Source organism: Bos taurus, chromosome 20 (assembly GCF_002263795.3).
Source record: "Bos taurus isolate L1 Dominette 01449 registration number 42190680 breed Hereford chromosome 20, ARS-UCD2.0, whole genome shotgun sequence".
Taxonomy (NCBI): Eukaryota; Metazoa; Chordata; class Mammalia; order Artiodactyla; family Bovidae; genus Bos; species Bos taurus.
The window spans coordinates 59,646,299-59,663,945 of NC_037347.1; the positions used below are offsets into that span (position 1 = coordinate 59,646,299).

Below are 17,647 nucleotides of genomic sequence, written 5' to 3' on the forward strand. Positions count from 1 at the left end.
ATGGTATGGGGAGGGAGGAGGGAGGAGGGTTCAGGATGGGGAACACACGTATACCTGTGGCGGATTCATTTTGATATTTGGCAAAACTAATACAATTATGTAAAGTTTAAAAAAAAAAAAAGTACTTACCCTTAATGTTCTCTCTGTTAAAAATATGTATTTTGTGGGGGAAGTAATGGAATCCCTTTATACAATATACAGGCATTCCCTACAATAGGATATTTTTCATGACTCCAAATAATTTTATTCTTGTAAAAAATTAGGATTAAATGAATTTACAAATATTTGAATGTATTGACTATTCCACTGTCAAATATTCACCCTTGCATATTCATAGCTAAATATTCTCAATGACTATAATCCTTGTGTGGAAAATGTTTTGGTAAGAAGGAAGTTTTTGGTTGACAGAAGAGTGATGTTTGCTTTAGAAATGAAATTATTATTTGAGCTGTCATGTCCATGGAGCTCTTCTGCCCTCTGATATTTTACCATTTTTTAAATTTATGGAATCATCATAGTACTCAGCTACAAATCTTGCACTGCAACACCATTTCTAGTATGAAGATTACTTTTTGAGATTCAGAAATGAAATCTAAAATGTCAAAAGGCAAAAAGAATTGTACCCTGGTGCCTGTATACCTACATGTGTATTAAACTTCTGTTTTTCTCTTGGAATCCCACCCTCCAAATTCTCCCTCCCACTGTGTACACACTCTTCACAATCTACAGGAATATGAATCAGATGTATTTTTCTCCTTTGCTTAGGTTGTTATGTGGTACAATTAATGATTATCTGGATGGGCTGGACTGGGTGTCACCTGTTGAGAAATGTTGTTGTTGTTTAGTCACTAAGCTGTGTCTGACTCTTTGTGAGCTCATGGACTATGGTTCACCAGGCTCTTCTGTCCATGGAATTCTCCAGACAAGAATACTGGAGTGTGTAGCTATTTCTGTCTCCAGGGGATTTTCCCCACCTAGGGAGTGAACCCGGGTCTCCTGTATTGGCAGGAGGATTCTTTACCACTGAGCCACCAGGGAAGTCCTCTGTTAAGGAATATTGCAGCCTAAATGAACTGAGAAGTGTGGTCCCACCTAATAGTCCCTCAACCTGCAGTTTTTGATTTCTGACAAGAGTGAGCTTGGAAGATTTTTCCCCAGACCCTTCAGATGAGAACTCACTCCCATCAGTTTCAGCTTCAAGCAGAGGACCCAGTCACACCATGATGGATCTTTCTATGAAACTGTGAGCTAAAGTGCTTTGTACTTTATACAGTATAACTGTGCTTTATACCTCTGAGTTTATGGTCACTAGAAAACGAAAACAGGTACACATTTATGAAGGATCACTTTCTATCTTCAGCTTTCAGCTGTCAAGTCCATCTGCCAATGCTGTTTTATTTTTGGGGTCCTTTGCTTGTCTTTAAAGGGATGGGGATTTGGCACAGTGAGAAGCAGAATCTCAGTCTATCTCTCCACTCAGTCATGTCAGTATGTGGGAGTTTTCTCAGTAGACTTCAGACTGCAGAAATTCATTAAATTCTTGCAAAACTATTACAACAAACACTTGCTTGCTGGCTTTATTGCCAACTAAGCACTTAGGATAATTTGGTGGAAAGTTCCTCTGAGGTTCTTGAAACAGAATTTTGAGTAAAGGACCATCTGTGCTAAGGACTCACCTATGGTGAGAAATGCTGTGAGAACAGCAAAGAAAGAAGTGGATCTAAGAGATGACATATTTCCAGTTCCAACTGTCCACAACTGGACTGTTGGTCCTGTTTCCTGATCATTTTATCTTCTGGATTGATAAATATATACATATATATATATATATATATATATATATATATATGTATATACTGTATAAAAGTTAGTCCCTCAGTCACATCTGACTCTTTGTGACCCCATGTACTGTAGCCCAACCAGGCTTTTCTGTCCATGGGAGTCTCTAGGCAAGAATACTGGAGGGGGTTGCCATTTCCTTCTCCAGGGGAATCTTCCTGACCCAGGGATCAAACTCTGGTCTCCTGCACTATAGGCAGATTCTTTACTGTCTGAAGCCATACTGTATAAAACTCTTAACTGAAACTGAGTATGCCTTATAAATTGGATTGTGGAAAGCTAAAACTTTGGTTTCCAGTAAGGGAATAAGACAAACATTTGAGAAACAGACAAAACTGTGTATCATATAAGATTAAAAATCTACTATTGAATTGTGGTCTAGAATCTTATTTTTTTTATCAACTTGTCACTTGATAAGAAAGACTATCCAGCATCATCAAATATGATAAAACAAATGACCTTTCAGCAGAGTCTATCTACAATGCCAGCAGCGCTTTTCAGACCTCAATGCATGTGCAAAGGAAACTTTGTGTTTCAAAACCCATTTTGATTGTGTAGTTGAGAAGCCTCCACCTAACTTTTGTTGGAAATGATTAATATGCAACATAAAGGTAAGTTAAAAGGCAAATATCAAGAGAAGAGTATAACAGAATTCTACAAATGCCTGATTCCAAATGATAGAGATGTTCAAGTGAAATCGTGGGTTTATATTGGTATTTGGTATACCTATATGTGTGAAAAGACATTTTCAGAGATGAAACACATAAAATCTAATCAATTTTAATCATAGGAAATACTAACTTTGAAGCTGCAAACAAAAGTATATCCTCCCCCAAAAGAATTCCATTCTTCTGATTAGTAGATCTTTCAGATATGACCTAAATCAAATCCCTTATGATTATACAGTGGAAGTGAGAAATGGATTTAAGGGCCTAGATCTGATAGACAGAGTGCCTGATGAACTATGGAATTAGGTTCGTGACATTGTACAGGAGACAGGGACCAAGACCATCCCCATAGAAAAGAAATGCAAAAAAGCAAAATGGCTGTCTGGGGAGGCCTTACAAATAGCTGTGAAAAGAAGAGAAGTGAAAAGCAAAGGAGAAAAGGAAAGATATAAACATCTGAATGCAGAGTTTCAAAGAATAGCAAGAAGAGATAAGAAAGCCTTCTTCAGCGATCAATGCAAAGAAATAGACAAAAACAACAGAATGGGAAAGACTAGAGATCTCAAGTATATCAGAGATACCAAAGGAACATTTCATGCAAAGATGGGCCCGATAAAGGACAGAAATGGTATGGATCTAACAGAAGCAGAAGATATTAAGAAGAGGTGGCAAGAATACACAGAAGAATTGTACAAAAAAGATCTTCATGACCCAGATAATCACGATGGTGTGATCACTGACCTAGAGTCAGACATCCTGGAATTTGAAGTCAAATGGGCCTTAGAAAGCATCACTACGAACAAAACTAGTGGAGGTGATGGAATTTCAGTTGAGCTATTTCAAACCCTGGAAGATGATGCTGTGAAAGTGCTGCACTCAATATGCCAGCAAATTTGGAGAACTCAGCAGTGGCCACAGGACTAGAAAATGTCCATTTTCATTCCAATCCCAAAGAAAGGCAATGCCAAAGAATGCTCAAACTACCGCACAATTGCACTCATCTCACATGCTAGTAAAGTAATGCTCAAAACTCTCCAAACCAGGCTTCAGCAATATGTGAACCGTGAACTTCCTGATGTTCAAGCTGGTTTTAGAAAAGGCAGAGGAACCAGAGATCAAATTGCCAACATCTGCTGGATCATGGAAAAAGCAAGAGAGTTCCAGACAAACATCTATTTCTGCTTTATTGACTATGCCAAAGCCTTTGACGGTGTGGATGACAATCAACTGTGGGAAATTCTGAAAGAGATGGGAATACCAGAACACCTGACCTGCCTCTTGAGAAATTTGTATGCAGGTCAGGAAGCAACAGTTAGAACTGGACATGGAACAACAGACAGGTTCCAAATAGGAAAAGGAGTTCGTCAAGGCTGTATATTGTCACCCTGTTTATTTAACTTATATGCAGAATCCCAGGGGTGGGGGAGCCTTGTGTGATGCCATCTCTGGGGTCATACAGAGCTGGATACGACTGAAGCGACTTAGCAGCAGCAGCAGCAGAGTACATCATGAGAAATGCTGGACTGGAAGAAACACAAGCTGGAATCAAGATTGCTGGGAGAAATATCAATAACCTCAGATATGCAGATGACACCACCCTTATGGCAGAAAATGAGGAGGAACTCAAAAGCCTCTTGATGAAAGTGAAAGTGGAGAGTGAAAAAGTGAGCTTAAAGCTCAACATTCAGAAAACTAAGATCATGGCATCCAGTCCCATCACTTTATGGGAAATAGATGGGGAAAGAGTGGAAACAGTGTCAGACTTTATTTTTCTGGGCTCCAAAATCACTGCAGACGGTGACTGCAGCCATGAAATTAAAAGACACTTACTCCTTGGAAGGAAAGTTATGACCAACATAGATAGCATATTCAAAAGCAGAGACATTACTTTGCCAACAAAGGTTCATCTAGTCAAGGCTATGGTTTTTCCTGTGGTCATGTATGGATGTGAGATTTGGACTGTGAAGAAGGCTGAGCGCCGAAGAATTGATGCTTTTGAACTGTGGTGTTGGAGAAGACTCTTGAGAGTCCCTTGGCCTGCAAGGAGATCCAACCAGTCCATTCTGAAGATCAGCCCTGGGATTTCTTTGGAAGGAATGATGCTAAAGCTGAAACTCCAGTACTTTGGCCACCTCATGCAAAGAGCTGACTCATTGGAAAAGACTCTGATGCTGGGAGGGATTGGGGGCAGGAGGAGAAGGGGACGACAAAGGATGAGATGGCTGGATGGTATCACTGACTCGATGGACGTGGGTCTGGGTGAACTCCGGGAGTTGGTGATGGACAGGGAGTCCTGGTGTGCTGCGATTCATGGGGTCTCAAAGAGTCGGACACGACTGAGTGACTGATCTGATCTGATCTAATCACAAATAAAAATTGTACTGTATTGGTATTGTATTTTGTCAATAAAAATGTGTGAGAATTTCTTCTCTATCTTGATATAGACTGACTGCATATATCCTTGATTTTGCTACTTGGTCTATAAAATCTAAAATACTAATCTTCTGGTCTTTACAGAAAAGTGTGTGAACTCTGTGTAGAGGACTGTCTTTGATCTGGGATCTACAGCTGTCTTCAGTCTAGTCTAACACCATTGCCACCTTGCTCACTCCACTCCAGCCACACTGGTCTTCCTACAGTTGATCAAAGCTCTCCTGTGCTTCAGGGCCATGACAAATGTTCTGTCCTTGCTCAGCTAACATCTACGCATCCCACTGGGCTCAGTTTAAATGTCATTTCCTCAAAGGAGCCTCCTGTGATCTCCTCCCTCCCTGCCAGCCAAAGTTGGTTCACCTCTTCTAATTGCTTTGCTACCCCTCACTGTCCTTTCTAGCATGTAAGAGAAATTCAGGTAGATATTTTTTATACTAATGTTTGTTTGATTTCTGGGTTCCTTACTTGGCTGTCCACTTCATGACAGCATGGAGTGTATCTACATTATTCTGAGATATATCCCCGCTGGTGCATAATTAGTAATTCTATTTTTGTCCACAGCTTGGATATCATCATTGTTGAAAATCTATTGAATGAATAGTGTGAGAGTCTCTGGCGGAAAACTCAACAATAACTCTTGTCATAGCCCATGTCAGGAATACTTCACCAGAGCCACTTATAAGGGTAACCACTGGCAAAGTCTAAGTGTTTGTTTTATATATGCATATTAATCATGGTGATTTATATATAACTTTACCTGATGCCTAATTGGGAAACAGAGTGAATAAAGTTAATTTTAAAAGAAATATCTTCATAGTTAGGATTCCCTGGTGGCTCAGACGGTAAAGTGTCTGCTCGAAATGCGGGAGACCAGGATTTGATCCCTGGGTTGGGAATATCCCCTGGAGAAGGAAATGGCAACCCACTCCAGTATTCTTACCTAGAAAATCCCATGGATGGAGGAGCCTGGTGGGCTACAGTCCATGGGGTCGCAAGCAGTCGGATACGACTGAGCGACTTCACTTTCTTTCACTTTCATCTTCATTGTTACAGAAGTTCAAGCAGCCCCTGGAAGGGAACTCGGAGCCTTTTGGACAGAGAATTTCAGAGTCCCAGGTAGTCTAGAGCAGGGGGCAAACATTTTCAATTAAGGGTCAGAGAGTAAATAGTTTAGTCTTTGTGAGGCATATAGTCTCTGTTGCAACTATTCAACTTTGCTGTTGTAGCATGAAAGTGGCTGTGGACAGTGTATCAATGAATAGTCACGGTTGTGTTCCAATAAAAATTTATTTAAAAACAAGTTTATTTGTAAACACAAGGGGCTCCAGGAAGTCACTTCTGTAGTCTCTTGAGTCTTGATGGGGACTGGGACATGGCATATATACATCTAGTAGATCATGGAGTTCCCCTGGAAAATATCATTAATTAGAATCTCTACTTGCAGATGGGTCCACACATGTATCCTAGTTGCTGCCCTCTGGTTGAGATAAAGACATGCAAGCTCCAAGGGCAGGAAAACATGTCTGCATTGATTTGTAATAGAAAATGAAAAATGAAGAGGTGAGCAAAAAAGGGGAACATGAAGTTTATTAACAATAAGCAACGGAGCAGCCTAACACTGACTAAAGTAGAAAAATGTGATATCTAAGCAAGAGGTGATTGACAGAGGCTTGGACCAGAGAACTAGAGTGGGAGGTAGTGAAATGATCCAAGTCTGGATATAATCTGCAGGTAATGCCAAAGAGGATTTGCTGATGGGGTGTGTGTGAGTGTTAGAGATGAACTAACAGTTACTTGTCTGGGGAGTCACATTGCTGGGTCTATATTAGATCTGAGGGCTGCATAACAAAGAACCACAAACTGGGCAGCTTGAAGCAACAGAAATTTATTCTCTCCCAGTTCTGAGGCTGGAAGTCTGAAATAAGGTATCAGCTGTGTGGGCTTTTCTTTAGGGCCACACCCTCTCTGTAGTCTCTAGGGAAACATCCTTCCTTGCCTCCTTCAGCTTCTGGTTGCTGTTCAGTTGCTCAGTCGTGTCTCTTTGCCATCCCATGAACTGCAGCACACCAGGCTTCCCTGTCCTTCATTATCTCCCGGAGTTTGTTCAAACTCATGTCCATTGAGTCAGTGATGCCATCATACCATCTCATCCACTGTCATCCCCTTCTCCTGCCCTCTATCTTTCCCAGCATCAGGGTCTTTTCCAATGAGTCAGTTCTTCGCATTAGGTGGCCAAAGTATTGGAGCTTCAGCTTCAGCATCAGTCCTTCCAATGAATATTCAGGGTTGATCTCCTTTAGAATGGACTGGTGGTTTCTAGCAATACTTGGCATTCCTTAGGGTGTCAATGCTCCACTTCAGTCTCTGCCTCCATCATCACATGAGGTATCTCTGTCTCTTCTCCTCTTCTTGGAAGCACACAAACAGATACAGCTCAGGGCTGTTGATGAAAATATATGGTCACAACCTGAAAGTAGAGAGTTATTTTATTTGGTGGGAATGTTTAGAACTCTGAGCCCAGGAGACAGCATCTCAGTAGCTCTCAGAAAACTACTCCAATAAGAGGGGGAGTCAGGCTGTACACAAGTTAGCAACAAAGGGAGCAGGCAGTCTGAACATCAAGATAACAAGTTAAGGAATTTAGCGTTCTATATATAGGAAGATGCAAGCCTCTGGGCTCACTGAATTCAGTCATTTCATAAGCACCTCAGCCTTCTGAGACCAAATCCTGTTTCATTGTTCACCTTAAGGAGTGGCAGATGACTGCTTCTTGCATACCCCCAGCTCTTCAGCAATCACCTTGATAGGTGGCAGCACCCACTGGATCTCAGTTTTGGGGAGCCCTCATTCACATTTGGAGGCCAGAAGTCATTGATGGCTGTGACATTTCTTGCTTACTGACATGGCAGGAGATATTTTCATTTCACAGGCAAACCACCTTCTGTCTCCCATCCAGGATGATGTTGTCTAAGAAGACCCAGTTTTCAAACAAGGTTGCTTCACAAGTATCAAGGATTAGGACTTAAACATATCTTATTAGGAGACACAATTCAATCCATGATAGGATCAATAGCTGGACTGTTAGGGCTAGTGAAGTATCTGAAATCTGTGTAGTAAGAAGTGAAAGTCGCTCAGTGGCTCTGACTCTTTGCCACCCCATGGACAGTCCAGGGAATTCTCCGGGCCAGAATGGAGTGCATTTCAGGTGGATTCTTTGACCAGCTGGGCCACAAGGGAAGCCCAAGAATTCTGGAGTGGGTAGCCTATCCCTTCTCCAGTGGATCTTCCCAACCCGGGGATTGAGTTGGTATCTCCTGCACTGCAGGCAGATTCTTTACCAGATGAGCTACCAGGGAAGCTCCAAAATCTTTGTGTCTATTTATCTACAAGTTCATACTTTAGGGGATGACACCCATCACTTCCAATGTGTTCTTAAAAAAAATTTATTTATTTACTTTTGTCTATGCTGGGTCTTCATTGCAGTGTAGACTTTTCTCTAGTTGTAGAGAGTGGGGGCTACTTCCTAGTTGCAATGTGCTAGCTTCCCTTTGCAGTGGCTTCTCTTGTGGAGCACAGACTCTAGGGCACATGGGCTCAGCAGTTGTGGCTCCTGAATTCTGGAGCTCAGACTCAATAGTTGTGGCTCATGGACTTAGTTGTTCTGAGGTATATGGGATCTTCCTGAATCAGGGGTCCAATCCACGTCTCCTGCATTGGCAGGTAGATTCCTTACAACTGAGCCACTAGGAAAGCCCTCCATTAAATTCCTGAATGTGTCTGGACCTCAGAAAATCATAGATCTAATTTAATTTCCTTTGTAAAGAAAGTCTGAGCTCTAAAGAGGCCAGGTTACTTGAAAAAGCCTTGAATCAAATTGTGGGTGGGCTTAGGGCAAGGATCACCTGGCTCTTTTCCAGAATCATCCAATGATTCCTTTTTTTGGTGTGTGAAGTGGAAAGAATAATAGTACAAATGGGTGCTTTATTACCTTTGGAGTAGCACGCAAGGCTTTCCTGTTTCCAGCCCGCCTCTGGTTCTTCTCTGTGTAACTTCACCTCGGTGTTGGTGCTTAGCAGTTCAGTCATATCTGACTCTTTGCAATCCCATGGACTGTAGCCCACCAAGCTCCTCTGTCCATGGGGATTCTCCAGGCAAGAATACTCCAGGCAAGAACTCTGCAGTACTGGAGTGGCAACCCACTGGAAAATCCTATGGATTGAGGAGCCTGGTAGGCTATACAGTCCATGGGGTTGCAAAGAGTCAGACAAGACTGAGTGACTTCACTCTGACTTTTGTCCAAGAGGTTGGTATTCAGTTGTAACCCATGATAACAGAGTCGCTGTACCAAGCATGGAGCCGTGTCTGGTACATCTTAGTACTTCCCTGATGTACTTAATCTTGCTGACAAACATAGTTTGGGAATATACATAGAATTGCTTTCAAGAGCATCCTGGCTGGAAGGCCATAGCAGAAGGCATCCTCCTGCTATTATGTGGCACCTGCATTTTGGTTCTGTTTTAATCAAAGGGCTTTCTGACCACACTTCTGCAGTCTTACATGTCTTCAGTCACATTTTTATTCCATTTAGTTCTCTTCTGGGGCTTACTGATAAGCCTGGTGGTTGTGATGGTAACACGCCCCCTTCCCGCTTCCCTGTCTCTAAGCCCCCAAGTGTTGGTTCTGCCTCTGGAACACTTGCAGAGCAGGCTGTGTCTCTAGTTCATGAGAACAGGGCTGGAGCCCTCTCCTCTAGGAGAGCAAAGCACATCTGCACTTGGTTTGTAACAGCAAGGAAGAAAATGAAGCGGAGGCAAGAAAAGGGGACTCAGACGTTTATTACAAATAAGTAATGACGCAGTCTAGCACTGACTGAGATAGAGAAATGTTATTAGTTGGTGATTTTCCTTTCCTGATTGTGTAGTTGAAAATATGGCTTTCTGTTTTTTTTTTTTTTTTTTTTTTGGTTATCTTCCCAAATAAATCGTAGAAATTGGCTGAAAATACCTAGAAGATGGCAGAGCTATAATTCACTTTTAAAAACCACTAGCAAAGCCTTGCAATTTTACTAATGTTCTTTTTTATTACAAAGGAAAAAGAGAAATGATTTTTCAAAAATAATGTGTTTGCTCCAAAAACCCCAAGACAATATTGCTTCAATTTATTACAATTAGCATTCAAATAATTACTTCTTAATTATATCGGTTCAGTGTAACTGTCCGAGACTATCCTAATAACACTCACATCTCCTCTTTTCTACTTGCCAATTACAATGCCTTTAACCTACTGAGAAAATCCCTAAACCACTGAGGGAGCACTCTGTTGATTGGACCCCCTGCCACTAAAAACATATGTCTCTCTGCTCATCCTTCTTCCCTGCTCTGAGATCTTGAAAAAGATGGAAGCTTTTTCCAATTGAAGGCTAATCCTCTGGTAATTGGAGTCCCAGGGTCTCCTGGAGAACTTTTACAATCAATCATTCCTGCTCTGCTATTGCTCATCCTCTTTGTTCTAAAGAATCTTTCTCTTCATGGTGGAAATATATTTAAATCCTCCTTGCATAACAGACATCCTGGAATGTGAAGTCAAGTGGGCCTTAGAAAGTATCACTATGAACAAAGCTAGTGGAGGTGATAGAATTCAAGTTGAGCTATTCCAAATTGTGAAAGATGATGCTGTGAAAGTGCTGCACTCAGTATGCCAGCAAATTTGGAAAACTCAGCAGTGGCCACAGGACTGGAAAAGGGCAGTTTTCATTCCAATCCCAAAGAAAGGCAATACCAAAGAATGCTCAAACTACCGCACAATTGCACTCATCTCACATGCTAGTAAAGTAATGCTCAAAATTCTCCAAGCCAGGCTTCAGCAATATGTGAACCATGAACTTCCTGATGTTCAAGCTGGTTTTAGAAAAGGCAGAGGAACCAGAGATCAAATTGCCAACATCCGCTGGATCATGGAAAAAGCAAGAGAGTTCCAGAAAAAAACCTACTTCTGCTTTATTGACTATGCGAAAGCCTTTGACTGTGTGGATCACAATAAACTGTGGGAAATTCTGAAAGAGATGGGAATACCAGACCACCTGACCTGCCTCTTGAGAAATTTGCATGCAGGTCAGGAAGCAACAGTTAGAACTGGACATGGAACAACAGACTGGTTCCAAATAGGAAAAGGAGTACATCAAGGCTGTATATTGTCACCCTGTTTATTTAACTTCTAAGCAGAGTACATCATGAGAAACGCTGGACTGGAAGAAACACAGGCTGGAATCAAGATTGCCGGGAGAAATATCAATAACCTCAGATATGCAGATGACACCACCCTTATGGCAGAAAGTGAAGAGGAACTAAAAAGCCTCTTGATGAAAGTGAAAGTGCAGAGTGAAAAAGGTGGCGTAAAGCTCAACATTCAGAAAACGAAGATCATGACATCTGGTCCCATCACTTCATGGGGAATAGATGGGGATACAGTGGAAACAGTGTCAGACTTTATTTTTGGGGGCTCCAAAATCACTGCAGATGGTGACTGCAGCCATGAAATTAAAAGACGCTTACTCCTTGGAAGGAAAGTTATGACCAACCTAGATAGCATATTCAAAAGCAGAGACATTACTTTGCCAACAAAGGTTCGTCTAGTCAAGTCTATGGTTTTTCCTGTGGTCATGTATGGATGTGAGAGTTGGACTCGCTGAAGAATTGATCCTTTTGAAGTGTGGTGTTGGAGAAGACTCTTGAGAGTCCCTCGGACTGCAAGGAGATCCAACCAGTCCATTCTGAAGGAGATCAGCCCTGGGATTTCTTTGGAAGGAATGATGCTAAAGCTGAAACTCCAGTACTTTGGCCACCTCATGCGAAGAGTTGACTCATTGGAAAAGACTCTGATGCTGGGAGGGATTGGGGGCAGGAGGAGAAGGGGACGACAGAGGATGAGATGGCTGGATGGCATCACGGACTCGATGGACGTGGATCTGAGTGAACTCCGGGAGTTGGTGATGGACAGGGAGGCCTGGCATGCTGCGATACATGGGTTCGCAAAGAGTTGGATACGACTGAGGGACTGATCTGATCTGATCTGTGTAACAGACATCCCACTGTCTACCTCTAGCTATGTCCTTATGCCTTTTCTTCATAGCAAAGTTTCCTAAAAACAAAACCAGAAAAAGAAGAAGACCAAACACTTTGTACCCTGTATTTACCATTCACATAACATTCATTATACTTATAACACCATCCACTTACACCCCACACTATCCACTGCAGATCACTTAATATCTGAGTTCTTCAAGAGTCTTCGAGTAAGGTATGGTGCACATTTTTTTTTAATTAACATTCCCATCAACAATGTAGGAGGATTCCCTACTCTCCATACCCTCTCCAGCATTTATTGTTTATAGATTTTTTTTTTTTTTTGATGATGGCCATTCTGACTTGTGTGAAGAGATACTTCATTGTAGTTTTGATTTTCATTGCTCTAATAATGAGCTATGTTGAGCATCTTTTCCTGTGTTTGTTAGCCATCTGTAAGTTTTCTTTGGAGAAATGTCTGTTAAGATCTTCTGCCCATTTTTTTGATTGGGTTGTTTGTTTTTCTAGTATTGAGCTGCTTATATATTTTGGAGATTAATCCTTTGTCAGTTGTTTCATTTGTTATTATTTTCTCTCATTCTGAGGGTTTTCTTTCCACCTTGTTTATAGTTTCCTTTGTTGTGCAAAAGCTTTTAAGCTTAATTAGGTCCCATTTGTTTATTTTGTTTTTATTTCCATTACTCTAAGAGATGAGTCATAGAGGACCTTGTTGTGATTTATGTCAAAGAGCGTTCTGTCTATATTCCTCTAAGAGTTTTATAGTTTCTGGCCTTACATTTAGGACTTTAAATCATTTTAATTAGTTTTATTTAATTTAAAAGAAGTTTTACAGTGTTGTGAAGCTATGATTTTACTTGATTTAATTAACGTTGTGTTAGTTTCAGGTGTACAGCAAAGTGGTTCTTTAACTACATATACATGTATCTATTTTTTTTCAAATTCTTTTCCAATTAGGTTCTTACACAACCATCCCCAGTTTCCTTTGAAGACTCTCATGGATCCTTTGCCTTCAGCTTCCCAAACAGTGAAGCAAGTAAAGAGAAGGAGGTGGAACCGGGAAATGGCACATCAGTCTGATCATGTTCTATTGGATAGAACCAGTCAAATGGCTGCAACCTTACTAGTAAAGCAGTTGGAAGATGTAGCAATTTAATATGTCTATGTGCAAAAAAGAGAAGTGGTCAGTGCCTTGCCGGTTTCTACTGCAGAACTCTAAAAGCTCAGAGAATTCCTGCAATAAATTCTGTTGAACTGTGTTTGGCTTCATGTTTTCCTAACTTCTTTGATTATGATTTTTAGCTTTTAGAATACATACTGCTAATATTGTTATGAGAAACATGATTTGGAAAAGTAGTTCTAGGCATCCTTCTTAACAACTTTTTGAGATACATCACTCTTTTTAGAGGAGTGAAAGTGAAAGTGTTAGTCACTCAGTTGTGACCAACTCTTTGGGACCCCATGGACTGTAGCCCACCAGGTGTCTCTGCTCATGGAATTCTCCAGGCAAGACTACTGGAGTGGGTTTCCGTTCTCTTCTCCAGGGGATCTTCCCTACCCAGGGATCAAACCCAGGTCTTCTGCATTGCAGGCAGATTCTTTACAGTCTGATCCATCAGGCAGATAAAGTAAGGACCTAGAGATCTTATACTTAAATGAAAAATGGTTTCTAAGCATGATCTATATTTAGAGTATTACTCCTTTTTTATAATATGATCTCATTGCAGAGTTTTACAACCTCAGTAAGCCAGTGACCTCAAACCTGGAAGTTTCTGAAAATAAATATGATGTGTATTGAATATGAAAAGTGATCATTGCTTTATTCTTAATAGAGTTTATTGGACAAGGCAGAAGGTATTTTTCTTAATTTTTTAGGAAAAAGTTTTAAAGCACAAAATGAGAAATAACTTAAAGAGCAAAAATCTGATCTGCTTATTTGAGAACAAACCCTCAAGCAAGATAATGTAATGTTTGTTTTTCTAGAGTGAAGAGAAGGTCACATTAGTTCTTTTGATATAAATGGATAGTAATATAACATTCAGAGACCATAAGAAAATGGAGAGGAATAGACTCAGAAGACAAGGATGTAAGATGCTGTGTTGTGAGGATTTAAGCAGATGGCTGGTATCTTGCTGATTAGGCTCTGAAGTGGGTGGTCGGTTAAAAAAAACATAAAAATAACCAAGAAAAAAATTAAAAATAAAAGGAAAATTACAGGGCATTTTTGCTTACTTTTTTGTTTTCTCATGGTATACATATGTGTAAGGGTTTCTGATGTTTACAGACATGAAGAGAGAGAATGTGTCATTATTTTTCAAAAAGAGTCTACCGACTGTGATGCTGTATGTGCTAAGTTGCTTCAGTTGTGTCTGACTCTTTGTGACCTCATGGATTGTAGCCCACCAGGCTCCTCTGTCCATGGGATTCTCCAGGCAAGAATACTGGAGTGGGTTGCCATGCCTTCTTTCAGGGGATCTTCCTGACCCAGGGATCAAAACTACATCTCTTAAGTTTCTTAAGTCTCCTTGTGTTTGTGTGTGTTTTTATTTTTCTTTTTTTTACCACCAGCGCCACCAGGGAAGTCCAGAAACTGTGACACCTTTTGATAATTTTCCACTTAGGATCTCTCAACTTCCAACCTTAAAAAAAATTTTCCATATGAAAGGTTGTCTCCTCAACGTGCATTTTCTACTGATAGATTTTTAAGCCACTTTGGAAAGGGAGTTCCTTGGAGATTCGATGAGGAGTTCTATTATGTGTCAGACTTTTCTGTTCTGACCCACAATTATGAGGAAACAAATTTAATATTTTGACTAGGGAATGCTAATATAGACCTTGTCACATCTTTATATAAGCAAGTGTCCTAGAATTTTGCCTTGAGGGTTGGCTTGTATGAGATATTTAATTCTTCCAAAGTTAAAAATTAATCTCTAGTTATTGGATAAGAAACATTTCTAGTTACTTAAAAAAAAAAACTATACATATTTCTCATTGTTGTTTAAAATGGTAACATATTGAGATCAACCCACTAGGATAAAAGCAGACAATAGTGCCTATTGTTGTTGTTGGAAAATAGTGCCTGTTGTTTGGAAAATAAAATTTGGCCTAGTCTCCAGTTGAAGGGGGGTTAATAAATGATTCATATTGACTGGAGACTCCTAGGGCAAGCTCCCAAGCAGCAGAGAAGACTTGTGCCAATTAACTTATAGCCCAAGTTTAAGGATGAGGGCAGGGTGTGAGCATCCTGTATTCTTCAGGCTCATGGGTATAGTGTTCCTAGTCCAGTTCCTAGTCCAGAGTATCTATTTGGCAAATAGATACATAGTTTCTTCTTGAATTATGGGTTCCTTATCCTATCAGTGTTCATCACCACAATGAAATGAACTAATGCAGAGGTAATGATGCTCACTCTAGAGGGATTTAGTGGTTTAGGTATCAAGGTAACTTCCTTGTTTTTATCGTGAAATCAACTCTAGAAATGACTGAGGGAGGCACTTGATTGGTGACAAGTACCTCTTGGTCTTTCCTAAATACAGCCCTTGTCATTTAAAATATGGTCACTGGACCAGCAGTGCCTTGAGAACTTATTTGAAAATGAAGAATTTCAGGCCACATATTAGAGCATTTAAATTAGAGTCTGAAATTTAACAAGATCTCCAGGTGACAGAAAAGATGGCAAGTTTGAGAATTCACTACAGTGGGGCTTCCCTGGTGGCTCAGATGGTAAAGAATCTGCCTGCAATGCAGGAGACCCATGTTCGATTCCCCTGGAGAAGGGAATGGCTACCCACTCCAGTATTCTTGGCTGGAGAATTCCATGAACAGAGGAGCCTGGTGGGCTATGGTCTGTGGGGTCCCAAAGAATCAGCCATGACTCGACTCACATACACACCTACATGCCCACATGCATGCCTGTGTGCATCACCTGTGCACACATGTACACCTAGTTTTGCAAGCTTGTTACTAAGTTATGCCAAAACCCACTGTAGTTTGGGCGGGAGAAATGGGAGAGCTAAGAGACCCATGTGTTTGTTCCATATCTTCTTGCAGATTTCACCTACCATCCACATTAAATACCAAGACGTTAGGCAGTTCCCTAGAAGTTAGTATCTATGCTCGTGTGCCTTGCTCCATAGGTCACCAGGACCTTGGGGAAGAACTAAAGAGTGTCCAGTGGGCAAGCTTCTTGAGAGTTGGGTCTCAGCAGCAAGACTGAGGCTGCCCTGGGTGTCAGCCAAGCTGACAGTCTCATTGCTTTTCTCCTTATCTTTCCTCTGGATAAACAGAGGATTTTGGTCTCTTGGACTGTCAATCCCAGTCCTTTAGCAAGCACCAAAAAAAAAAAAAAAAAAAAAAACCCAAAACCAAAACAAACAAACAAAAAAACTCAACAAAATAGGAAGGAGAGGGCAGGAATGAAATGGATCACAGTCAAAGCAAATGTCAGACAAAGCAAACTGGGTGGTATATATCCTGCGATGAAAGGAAAGAACACTGGAGGGAGGATGATTTTACAGGTTAAAATGTGCAGTTACTGAATGGGAGTGCTAGTGACCTGAACTGTCAAAAGAAAAATGCTATTTTTCAGCTGCAATTTCTGAGATTTAACCCTTCCTTACTAGACAGCTATTTAAATGGAAGATGATTCTTTTTATGCTAACATTTTCTTGCTTTCTGATATCAAGTTTTACGAACCAATTTATGTCAAGGGCAGTGGCAGAGGGATCTCTAAAACTTGTATGCCAATTGAATTGTGGTTTTAGAGGCACATTATACAATGTAAAATAAACAACTGGCACTTCATTTTCAGAAGAAATAGACTCTATCCAAAACCTCATTGATTTCTCAACCCCCACTCCACCCAGCTTCATTATCTAATTTCACTTCACTACTTACATCCCTTCAACTGTTCACCAGATGTCACTGTGATTAGTTACCTGAGTATATAGATTGAGGAATCACTATAGTATTCTATTTCACTGTTTGGATAGCAATGAACTCTATAAAACGTTGATCCTCTATAATGGCAAACCAAGATTTTATTTCAGTTTCTGGATTGTAAATAATCATTGGAAAATAGCTATCTAAGCATTCTTCAACATGAGAACTCTGTAATCCATGATGTTTTAAGTTGTTCAATTCTTCAAAATATTAGTTCCCCACTGGTGAAAAGGAGTAAATGGTTTTTTATTTTATTTTTAATTTTTTCTAGTTTTACTGAGATGAGGTAATAATTGACATATAACATTGTGTTAAACTGTACAATATGATGACTTGATACATGTACACATTGCAAAATAACCATAATAAATTTAGTTAGTTAATTTCCACCAGAACTTTTCATATCTATTCTCTTAACTTTCAAATACAGAATACAAAATTGTTAGTTATAATCTTTGTGTCCTACATTATATCCCCAAGGCTTATCTTCTTTGTAACTGGAAGTTCTGTGCCTTTTCATGACCATCACCCATTTCCCCCATACCCCACCCCCATTTCTGACAACCACCTATTTTTTCTCCATTTTTATGAGTTTTTTTTTTTTTTATTTCACATTATAAGTGAAATCATTTGGCTTTCTCTGTGTGACTTATTTCACTTAGCATAATGTCTTCAATTTGAATTCCA

At 40.3% G+C, this 17,647-nt stretch overlaps 1 long non-coding RNA gene across 1 annotated transcript; it reads left to right on the forward strand.

Moving 5' to 3' along the window:
- The first annotated feature begins 802 nt into the window (after window positions 1-802).
- LOC112442964 (uncharacterized) lies at window positions 803-13,278 on the forward strand. The gene is made up of 3 exons (XR_003031191.2): window positions 803-1,243; window positions 5,502-5,624; window positions 12,977-13,278. It is a non-coding gene; the product is annotated as an uncharacterized lncRNA (long non-coding RNA).
- The last annotated feature ends 4,369 nt before the right edge of the window (window positions 13,279-17,647 follow it).